Raw genomic sequence first — 11742 nt, forward strand, 5'->3', positions numbered from 1 at the left:
CTCCTGCAGGATATCGGCATATGTATGTATAATAGAGGAAACAATGTAGTGCTGTCAAGGAGAAGGGTAGTATCTATGTTCATAAGATAGGAAATATTACTGGCAATATTCAAGGCAAAAGGGTAACTGGGCTACATATACGTATTTACTGTTAAGGTTAGGTTAAGTTTCTTTCTGTACTAACTGTTCCCACAGCCTGGTCACGTAGTGGAATGCTCTGCTTCTATTTGTCATCCTTTGCTTTTTAAGATTTCTTCCCCTGTCCCAGGGATTTAGGTTTTGGAATGGTGGAATAGGGAGTGAAGGTTTGAAAAAGTTGGGGATGGTGGTAGGGGGAAAGGAGATGGAAAGAGAGAAAAATTGGAGTATTTTGCAAGAGTTCTAAGCCCAGACTTTATGCCCTAGTATCACATGTTTGGACCTTGGGAGTCTTCTTGATGTGAGTGGGTGTTGGATTAGGTCCTCACAAATGCCATGATAGGTCATTTACATGAGTTTTAGGTTCTGAACCATACTATGTTGACTACCCTAACATTGTATTAAACAGATACTATATTTTTTATATTGGGAATCATGATATAAATACTGTCAGTAGGAAAACGAAGAAGGACCATTATAGCTTTTGTAAAAGTTAGCAGGAGGGGCCTGCAGTAGCATAATGATGTGAGGGCAGGCAGACTGCCTACCTGGGCATTACCTAAGGAGAAGACATTGGAGTAGAGCTAAGAGCCTCTTTGGCCTCCATTCCCCCATTCTCCCTTGCTTGTCTCTGTACCTCCTCTGCAGTGGCTCCAGTTCTGTCATAAGGGAGATGCTGGTTCACTGCTGCTGCGGGAAATGTTACCTCCTTGTTTGACTCCTGAAGCTGGGGTTTTATTGGCTGTTCCACACTCATGTTGATGGCAAAAAAAGGAGGTGACAACTTTCCCAGTGGCAGAGAACCTTCAGGTACTGCCCCTGCACTTACTGCTACCACCCTGGGTGCAGTACTGGCCAGTTATGGCTCTGGGGACACTTGCGTATATGTGCAATTCATCAAGCACTAAAATGAAAATCCTGTCCATGTTTAATGTCCTCATTAGCATATCCTGCAGGAACATTTCAGCAAATATATTATTTCTCTACATATCTCAAACAGGAATCAGAAGAAGAAAAGGTTTGCAACAGCTTGTGATGCTCAGGTCTTTATATTTTATTTGGTGGGATGTTCTGGTGAATTTATGAATTATATTTGTATGTTAGTGTAACATAAGTATGACACTTTAGAGCTCAGGGAGATGCCAGAGAAACTATTCATTATTCAATAAATTTTAGCTTAGAATTATAGTGGTGACAGATTTAGATTTAAAGGCTCAGCACTGCTGATATTTAGAACTTATATTACTATTTAAAGCTCTAGGCTGCTTGCAGACATTAAAAAAAAACAACCCCCCCCCAAATGTGCTTTACCAAAAGCAGCAGCACATTACTTCATAGATTCATCGATGCTAGGGTCGGAAAGGACCTCAACAGATCATTGAGTCCAACCCCCTGCCTAGGCAGGAAAGAGAGCTGGGGTCGGCTTATGTGAAAGTGGTGTTTCACTTTCCATTCTATTTTTTTTTCAGTCACTCATCCTGTTTTCAGAAGTCAGTCCTCCTAGTTTGGAATTTTCTATAGTTCCACAGTATCTAGGGTAACTCCAAAGATTAGCAATTTAAAACTTACAAAAGTAGATGTCTCAGACAAGGTGCTGCGCTGGTTGTGTAGCGTTTGTAAGGATCAGGTGCTTCAGTGGGGCTTTTTGCATGTTTTAATCAGCTGTTAGATAAAACCGCCCCCCAAAAAGCCCCACTAAAGTGCTCAATTTATATAGATGTTGGGTGTGCCAGGTCCAACTAAGGCACTGCTTCTTCTGGGCATATATGGGGTGCTCGGCATAGGAATTCGCTGAATCTAAATTTAAGTACTTTTTTTTAACATCTGCCCTAGTGCTTAAAATAATGTTTGTTAAATCTTAATTCTTTGCGAAGCTACTTTTGCACATGCATATCAGTTACTTGCAATTTAAACTTGAATGCAGTTCGGCCCCGGTAACGAGCTGGGGGAGGGGCATCTCGTTAACTTGCACAGTGTCAATAGGTTTCTTTCATCCTCCAAAAACTGCTTCACACCTTTTGGCTATCTTCAACTATAAAAAGCAGTATACAAAATTTGCTTAGATGGAGAGCAATAGAAATAATGTTATATACAGCAGGTTGTAGGAAAAAGAAACAACTGGCTAATGAATTTTCTAAATCATCATTCTCTAAATAATGGCCTACAGCAGAGGTTGGCAATGTTTTTGGCTGGAGTGCCAAAATCACCCCAACTTCCACCCATGCCTTGACTTAGTATGCCACAGATGGAGGACCCACAAAGGGCATGATCCTCATTGCTGGCAGTGGCTGCACACATGCCTCTGGTGGGAGGCGGGGGAGCTGGGGTTGTGCTGCCCAACCCCTTACCCGCCATGTGCTGCGAGCTGCATGTGTACCCACCACCACCACAGTGTCAAGAGCCCAGTACAATTGTTTGCAGCCTCCTGGCTACCTGCTGCAGCTGGCCTGGGCTCTGGGCAGCTGTAGCAGGTGGCCAGGAGGCTGCAAAAAGCTGTGCTAGGCTCTGTAGCACTGGCTCCATGGCAGCTGTGTATGTGCCTCTGGGTGGATGGTGGGGGAGGAGCCAGGGTTACTCTGCACCAGCCCCTTCTCCGCCATGCGCTGTGAGCTGCTCCTTCACTTGCCACCACCACAGAGCTGGTGCCTGGGCTCTGGAGCCCAGTGCAACTGTTTGCAGTCTCCTGGCTGCCTTCCACAGCCGGCCCAGGTTCTGGGAAGCTGTAGCAGGTGGCTGGAAGCCTGCAAACAACTGTGCCAGGCTCCACAGCCCTCGCACCAGCTCCATGGCAGCAGCAGCTGTACACATGCCTCTGGGTGACAGTGGGGGAGGAGCCAAGGTTGTGCTGCTGCAGGCCCCCTTCTTGGCCATGCACCCAGAGGTGCATGCACAGCTGCTGCAGCCATGGAACTGGTGCCGGGGCTGTGGAGCCCCATGCACTTGTTTGCAGCCTCCTGGCTGCAGCTGGCCTGGGCTCTGGACAGCTGCTGTCAGAAGCTGCCAAAAGTCCAGGTCGGCTGTGGCATGGCAAGGAAAATGGCCTTGTGTGCCATGCTCTGGCACACGTGCCGGGGGTTGCCAATCCCTGGCGTACAGGCTACATGCATCCAGCAAAGCGTTAAATATTAGCCTCTGGGCTCCCACCCTGCTGCAGCAGTAACCATGGGCTCCAGGTTCCTCTTCCCTCTGGCTTCCCCTTCCCATCTGTTTCCCTGCCCCTGCCCCTGCCCCAAGGGGCAGAGTGGTGCAGTGTGTGCTGCAGCATGCAATGCCAGGGGAGCCTGCAATGTTGGGTACCTGAGTGGCATGGTACTAAAGGTGAACTGGGGTGCCCAACCACACAGTGCAGTAGAGAGGTACTCTGCATGTGGTTTAGCAGAGGAGTGCATGGTGCAGTGAGGGGGAACCAGGTGCATAGTGCGGCATGGTAGAGGTTGGGAGCAACAGGATGGGGCATGCAGCATAGCAGGGGAGTACCCTGCACAAAGTGCAATGTCAGGGGCATGGGTACAGCAATGGGGGTCTCTGAGTACATGTTGCAGCAGGGAATTGAGGTGCAGAGGAGGCGGGGAAGGGGGTGTGTGGCCCCACTGCTCATGGCCCCTACTAGTATGACCCAAGGGCATGCAGCCCCTGGCCACTAGAACTTAGACAGCCCTGCTCTAAATGTTCAGTACAATACAACTTAGCAATTGTTTACTATGCTGTACTTCTTACGAACAGAGAAAAGGTAAACAAAGAAATTAACCCCAGTTTGCTCTCCAGGAATCATACATTTTGCTGTTCCTTTGTCTGTCTGCTTAGTGTTCCATCATCATATTAGCCTCCTCTCGGCAATTAGCAATTCTTGTCTAGCTCTCACGATCAGATAGTAATCTTAGCTCAGACATTGGAGGCTGGAGGCAAGAAAGAACATGAGGCGTTTGCTTCCAGTTCTCAAAGCGTAACAGAAGCCAGCTGCAAAACTTCTACCAACTTCAGTAGCAGCAAGGTTTTGCACAGTCATGATTTGCATAAAGCTGTCAAAAAATGCAATGCAAATGATTCTCCCCCCCCCCCCCCGTTGTGATTTGAGGGATTTAGTCCACAGGAATTGATTGGAGCACATATCATAGAAATGTGCGTTAGTGTTTATTCTGTTCAAATCGATATAAACATTTGTTTCTTTTTTCAATCAGTCCCAGCTTTTTTGTGCTAATCTGAGGAAAATCATTTTGAGATTAATTTGATTAATCCTGTGCCCAAAACTGTGCCCAGTGCCATGCATTAATGCTCTAGAACTTTGTCAGTTTTTCCAATATTGACAATCAACAGAAACTGCAGTCAGGAAGGGGATCGCAGAAAGGAAGGAAGGACCTGGGTCCTCCTTTCTAGACCCATTTTTTGGTCCATCTCATTAATTTGCATGTTGTCAATGGGTTTCTTTCATTCTCCAAAAATCACTCTATACCTTTTGGCTGCCTGTAACTATAAAAAGCAAACTTATAGTTTGAGGCTTCCTTTTAATAAAGCACTTAATACTTGCAAAATTTAGTTTCTCTTTTAGGTCAGTCTCCATTCAGAAAAGCAATTTAGCCAGAGAACTCTAATACACCTAAGGCTGGGGACAGAAATTACCCACACACCAGTATAAGTGATCAGAAACTGGTTCAAATCCGTAACACAACAGACGTTCAGTGCATATAAACTGCTTTCAAACTGGCTGAAACCAGTTTATGATAAACCTGGATGGATGTAGTATTAAACTAAACTGATTTACATTAAACTGGTTTAATGAATTTCTGTGCCAGATCCTCTCCAGATTCAAATTAACTCAGTCCCCCAGCACCCCAGCATGCTTTGCACCTCCCTCACAAACCCACCCTCCCAAGGTAGGCATGCTAGCCTTAGCCCAAGCTGTCTGGTCCAGCTGAGCAGGGAGACATGCTCTAGTGCCCCCTGGCACCTAGCCTGGTCCACTTCAGGCATGTGGCTGCATTTCCAGAATCAACAGTGAATGTGCACTTGCTTATTGATTCAATATGCACAGCTTAGACTAACCTGCAAAGATTGAATCGGTTCAGTCTCAGGCTTTTTGGTTTTCTGTACTTAGCATATGTGCTTCGGTGATACAGGGATTTACTCAAATACATCATAAGACATGGAAAGAATAAATAAAAGAAGTTTCTTTTTACTAAAGAATAGAGAAAGATAAAGGAAAGTTTCTCTCCTGTTGTTTAGGCAACTAAGTGCAGTAACTCCATTTAATCATGTTGTATGTGATACAGTTTTAGTCCCAAAGTGAAGCAATTTGGTTTCAATGACCATTTAGCATTCAGTACATGTTTGTTATTATACTGTAGTATATTATGCCATTAGGCTGTCAGATTTCCAAGGCAAGGACATCTTATTTGTTTTGAAACCTTTTTCCTGGTGCAGAGTTGGGTTTTTTGTACACTGACATCACATATAAATAGGAGTAGATTGGAGGGGGGTAGGGGGGCTAGAATTATTACCTTCATACTTCCAGCTTCCTAAGAATACACAACTAGGAATTATACTATTTCAACTGAAAATGTGATGACAGAGGACATTATAGTATTATAGAAAAGGAGGGCAAGAAAGGACCTCACAAAAGCATCTAATCCAGCCTGTGATTATTTAGTAGCATTATTTGCTAACATGTAGTGGTGATTAGAAAGGAAACTATAGACTTTGAGCAACTCACAGTGAAGCACATAGAATACAGCCTAAAACTGATTCTCAACCAGGTTGCCACAGGGTTCCTTGAGATCCTTTTAAGGTTATTGCAGGGTACCGCATAATGTTAGCACTGTTAATTGTGCAAAAACGATTCACAACATAAACTCAGAAATTTCACATAGGAATTCAGAGTTAGTTATTCTGATCTGTTGTTTTCTGAGTTCTTTGCAACAGAATTATTGCTCTATTGTTTTTTTCAGAAGCCAAAAAATGTGTGAAAACAAAAAGCTGGCATTTTTCAAGGGGTGCCTGTCTTGAGTCTAAAAAAGTTGAAAATCACTGGCCTATGAACATAAGACTGGAAGGGGTCTCCCAGGCCACCGAATCCAGTCTCCTGCATTTGCAAGCAAGCGTTTATTCAAGGGGTGCACAGCAGAAGTGGGCAATTATTTGGTCCCATGGGCCACATAGGGAGTTTTGGGGAGCTGGCATGGGTCGGTTTAGCACGTTCAATCCTGACACAACAGCTCCCCAAACCTCCCTACATGGGATGGTGCTGTGGGCAGGTAGGGAGCTCAGCAGGGGCCCCCACCACCACCAGCACCACCTCTGGGCCACCCTTTTACCCCAAGGAGGAGCTGGAGCTGCTACCTGGCTTCAGCATTGGCAATCTAGGCACAGAGGTGGTGGCGGTGGCTGGGCAAAAGCTGCTGCTGGGTGCTGGGAAAAAGCAGGATTTGTTGGCGGGCATGGCCCCCTCCCCCTTGCTGCTGCTGGGGCCTTCTCACTGTGTCCTCCTGGATCCTGTGCTGGGGATGCCCTGTGGCTCCTCCCCACTACTGCCTTTTGTCAGCTCTGCAAAAGGAGAGCGTATTTCAAACCTACTCATTGTTTTTAATGAGCCCTTGGATGTTTGCCAAACTGATGAAGCCAATCAAGCAGCAACTGAATTTATGACTTATTAGCTACCTAACACAATGTTTCCTTCTTACTGGCTGTATGGCTTCAGTGCTAGTACTTGTTACCATTTCATATAAGTGCTGATACCATAAGTTGCATCAGGTAACTGTTGTCAATAGCACTACCCTTGCACTGTCCACTTTCCTCTTCCTCCATTGATACACTGAACCTCTAAGTCTGCAATTGAACCAAGCAGAAGTTAACCTTAAAAAATACAACAATTGACATGCTTGGGAGCTGAGAACCAAGAAAATGGTTCTGGATCATGGCACCCTACTTGACCTTTGATTTGTCAAAAGAGAAGCAGCATGTACTCAAACAGACATCTTCACACAGTAGATCAAAGTAAAAGTTTGTACTGGTGAGGGTGAGTTCATTTCGCGGGGAACTATAATGTCAGTTTTTGTTTATCATCAGTCATGATAGGAACATGCAGATGGATTTCTACTTTACTCCTATTCTATTTTATTTTGCTTTATTCCTTAGCTGATAAAATTTGTCCACTATTTAACAAGTTTGCAGTAATGACTAAATAGAGACTACTGTGGTAGCTGCTAGGAAGAAGACAAAGCACTGACAAACTATTGCATAATCTAGTGAACCGTTTGAACAATCAAATAGCAAGCATTTACTAATATGTTCACACTTAAGACAAGTTTGTGTTATGTGGTCATTCTAGTTACAGGATGCTAACTTATAAAATAAATAAATTACAGGTCCAAAGATAACTTCGAAAATCTGCACCTAAGAAACAACATCTATTGGAGAAACTCAGGTAGAGAACAGATTTTAATTTGGGGATGCCATAGCTCAGAGGTTCCCAACCACAGGGTTGGCTGCCGGGTCATGGCACAAGCCCCCCACTTGGACACCCATCTGTCCACCTGGGCGAGCAGCTTCTGCCGCTGGCAGTCACATGCAGGATGGCGGGGCAGTCCTGCGATTGAGGCAGCCAGCTCCATGTGCCCCATGCTGTTCCCATGCCAGTCCACAATATAAAGAAGGTTAGGAACCATTGCCATACCTCTTTGGAGATAAGTTATACCAAACAAACAATATCATGTCATTTTTCTCTGTTACTTAGCTACTGGTACTATTTTGTGGAAGTTCTGTTTTTCAGGTGCAAGAAGAACAGAAATGACCAAAATAAATTTGCATAAAATAACTATATATTATTACTGCTATTGATGATGATGATAAAGTACATCCTTTATTACTAATACTCTGATGTTGATTTTGACTGTCATATATTTTTAAATTATGAAGTACGAGTATTGCGTATCAAGAAAAAGCTGCAGAAATGGTACTAATTGCTGCTCTATATTTAAGATTGGGTTTTGCTCTCAAAGCAGGGATTCAACCTCTTTGTCACTTATAATGAATAGAATGTATCATTCTTCAAACTACAGCATCTACTGATTTGAATACAGCCTGAATTTTCTCATAAATTAAATTAAATCTGATCAGTTTAAAAGGAGTTTACAATGGAGCCTTCCAAAGTCTAGTACTTAAATGCTTGTTTATCATTTGATATCACTAATTTGGTTATAAATATATACACTTTTTTTTCTCTTTTATTTTCTTTCCTATATTCTTTTCACTGTGTAGTGTCATTTGTGTTTTCAGTATTTTTGGATTCCTTTATTTTTTTACTCTACTTTATCATACAAGAAGATAAAAAGTCAAAATTTTATGCAGAGCATATTCTGAACTTGTGAGGAAAAATATTTCAAAACTTGTAGAACTAGTAACATTCCCCATGACAGGGAGAATTAGACAGACAGACAGATGTGTATTGAAAATACTAAAGCATTTCATTCACAAATTTTCAAAATGAAATTAAACTGTGAAGTGTATGTTGTAAAGCGAGCTCCTAGTACAATTGTGAATCCTAAAAATTTTAGGTTCCCCACTTTCCATCAGTCTGAAGGTATTGTTACACATTAAAAGTAGCACATACTAAATCCATAGAATGTTAAGTGGTACTAATGTTAGAACATGCTCAGAGCAGTTGCATGTTAAGTCTTAATGCCATCTTTGACCTGTACAGCTCTGACCTGCTGCTACAGGGCTGGTGAGCAGGGGTGTGGCTAGAGCTAAGTACAGGCAGTCAAAAAGCCTGAGGCTGAATTGATTCAGTCTTTGCAGGTTAGTCTAAGTTGCAAAGATTGAACCAATAAGCAATGTACAGGCATTCAGTTTTCATTCAGGAAATGCAGGCACGTAGCCAGCATGGATGGTGTGTTCACTTCTTCTTCCTGCTGCCCCTGAGGTCTCTGGGATTTGCAATCCAGAATCATAGCAGCAGGACTCTTCAGAGTTGCTCATCACTTCCTCTTCCTGCTTCCTGGTGCCTCTGGGATTTGCAGTCCACAGTCACAGCCAGCACTAAGCAAGCAGGGGAGGGCAGCTCTGTACTTGGGGGAGGGGAAGTTTAACTCCTCTCCCTGGCCCCAGATCCCAACAGGGGTTTGCCTAGCAGTCATGGCGGGCAATGAGCCAGCCAGTGAGGTCTGTGAGCCAGATCTCGCTGCTCCAGCTAAGGAGCAGAGGAGCGGGGCCAGCCCTGCTCTCTGGAGCAGACAGCCCATCCCAGGGCTGCAAAATGCTGGCATGCTGGAGGACTGAGATTTAACTTAAACAAGAAAGGGGTCTGGGACAGAAGTTTCATAAACTGGTTTGACATAAATCAGTTAAGTCTAATACTACATTCAACCAGGTTAATCTTAAACCAGTTTCAGCCATTTTGAAACTGGTTCATGTGCACTGAGATTCTATTATTCTTAAAGGTTTAAACCATTTTTTGATCACTTAAACCCATTTATGTATAACTTCTGTCCCTAGCCTAGGAGCCAGGAGCAATCCAATTCAGCATAGCTGGGAGCCCTGGGATTATTATGCTGAAGAGAGCAATTTTGCCAGTGGTGTTCACTAGGAAGATAAGGAAACTTTTGGCTTGGTGGGACCAGTATACTGAATCAGCTGCAGTGGTCAGAGTGATTTATATGGATACATCTGACAAAGCCCCTTTATGTTTAAGGTTTTATGCAGCTTTTAATGTCACCTTGGTTCAGTTCCATGATGCTCATGGTAAATACTGTAGTGGGGACATGCATCTCACCTAGCATCAGCCTGGGAAGGGCTGGTGAGGAGCCTAATTAATTCCTCCATCTGTGGTCAAGTAGGCAATAAGAAACACTTGCTGGAGTGGCAGCCCAGACAGCAGGCAAAAAGGTGGCTGGCTGCTGTGGGGAGCTTTCAGGGAAGCTGTGGAAAAAGCAAAGTGGGTAAAGTGAATTACTTTGCCAAGGTAGGTAGGAGGCAGTGCACTGAGCCCAGAGAACTGGTGAGGGAGGGGAGGGGCTTTGGTGTGGTGGGAGCAGGGAACCACCAGGAGTGGGGAAGCATGCTCCATTCTTCCACTGTGCTAAACCCCATCCCAACCTTTGCAGCCCCACACTCCTTGGGGAAGCCGGAATATGGAGATGCTGGGAGGGGGGTTGGGATGGGAAAAGCACAGAGCTTTCCTCTCTTCCTCCTGGTGGCCCCATGCTCTGGATTCCCCTGGGAGTGTGGAGTCACAGCATGAAACTTCTGGGAAGGAGAGTGACAAGCTCCATCTGTCTGCTCAGCTTGAGACTGCAGCGCATTGCAGGGGGCCCAGCTGCAGCAGCCCTAGCACTAGAAGAGCCCCACCTGCCCCTAGGTGCAGTTTAAATGCAAGCAGGCTCAAGGTCAAGCAGTTTAGCACATATCAAGTGCTGTTGTGGTGTTGCAAAGTTGTTTTATTTCAGGTGAGCATTATCTCCTAACATGTACTGACTTTAATAGGTCACTACATCCCAACAATTTGCAACTGTTGCAAGTGAATGAATAACATTGCCCTACTATGTACTAACATGAATACGTCATAGGGTCATAGGAAAGTAGGGCTGCATGGAAGGGATATCGCATCATGGAATGGACATTACAGTGATTTGCAACTATTGTGAGTGAATATGTGACACCATTCTGAAAGTCCTGTGAGGATCAGGGCCCTCATCTCCACCACAGGGACTCTGGAAGTGTTCAGGGCCCTTTCACAAGCTGTATAGAGCAGAGTCTAGAAGCAACTGAGACCCCCAGGTTAAGTATCTGCACAGCAGGCCTGTCCCTGAACTACGAACAATCAAAGCCCAGCAGCTTTTAAGATGACCTGCTGCTTTCTGAAGGAAACCTACCTGCATTTTCTTGAAAGTTCTTTGAAATAGATGCATGGTCATGAAAATTCTTGGTTTAGACAAGGTGGCATTTTCTAATGAAAATATGTTTAACCAGAAAACTCTTTATTAGTTCCACTTATGAAAGGGGGGGAGGGGGGAGGGAGGGGTTGTTGGGGTTTAAAAAAAAAATATTTTTAAAGGGTTTCTTAAGGCTTTTTATGTTAAAAAAAAAAACTGATCTATAATGTGAACCTTACCTTCTCTTCTCAAAGGTTTTGTCTGAAAACATCTCCAGGTTGAACTCCCATCAGAAGAATACAACTGCTGCATTATAGAATGCTGCTGTGAGAAGAATGGAAAATAATTTAATATGTGTTAGAAAATATTGTGTGCTAAAAATATCCAAAATAGTAGTTGGGTAAAAGACAGGTGACACAAACCAGCCTCTCTCCACAGTTCCCACAACAGAATGGATGAGCTGGTATATCTCACTACTCATTAAATGAGAAGCTGCCTTCAAAGGGACAAGGACAACTACTTACAGCAAGAATGTGGGTAGAAAGGGAGGGGAAGAAGAGAAGGAAATGAATGGATAGTAAACAGAGGGAGATGCGTTCCCTCCTGTAGGCTCAGGAGGGAGAATATCAAAAAGTTAACATGCAAAATCTACAGAGCATAAGTGATGATGAGCATAGAAATCTTGCTATTTGCTGATGACAGCTAGCAGATCTGCTTGCCATTCTCTTGTTAGCCAGTGGAA

Source organism: Alligator sinensis, unplaced genomic scaffold (assembly GCF_000455745.1).
Source record: "Alligator sinensis unplaced genomic scaffold, ASM45574v1 scaffold940_1, whole genome shotgun sequence".
NCBI lineage: Eukaryota > Metazoa > Chordata > Crocodylia > Alligatoridae > Alligator > Alligator sinensis.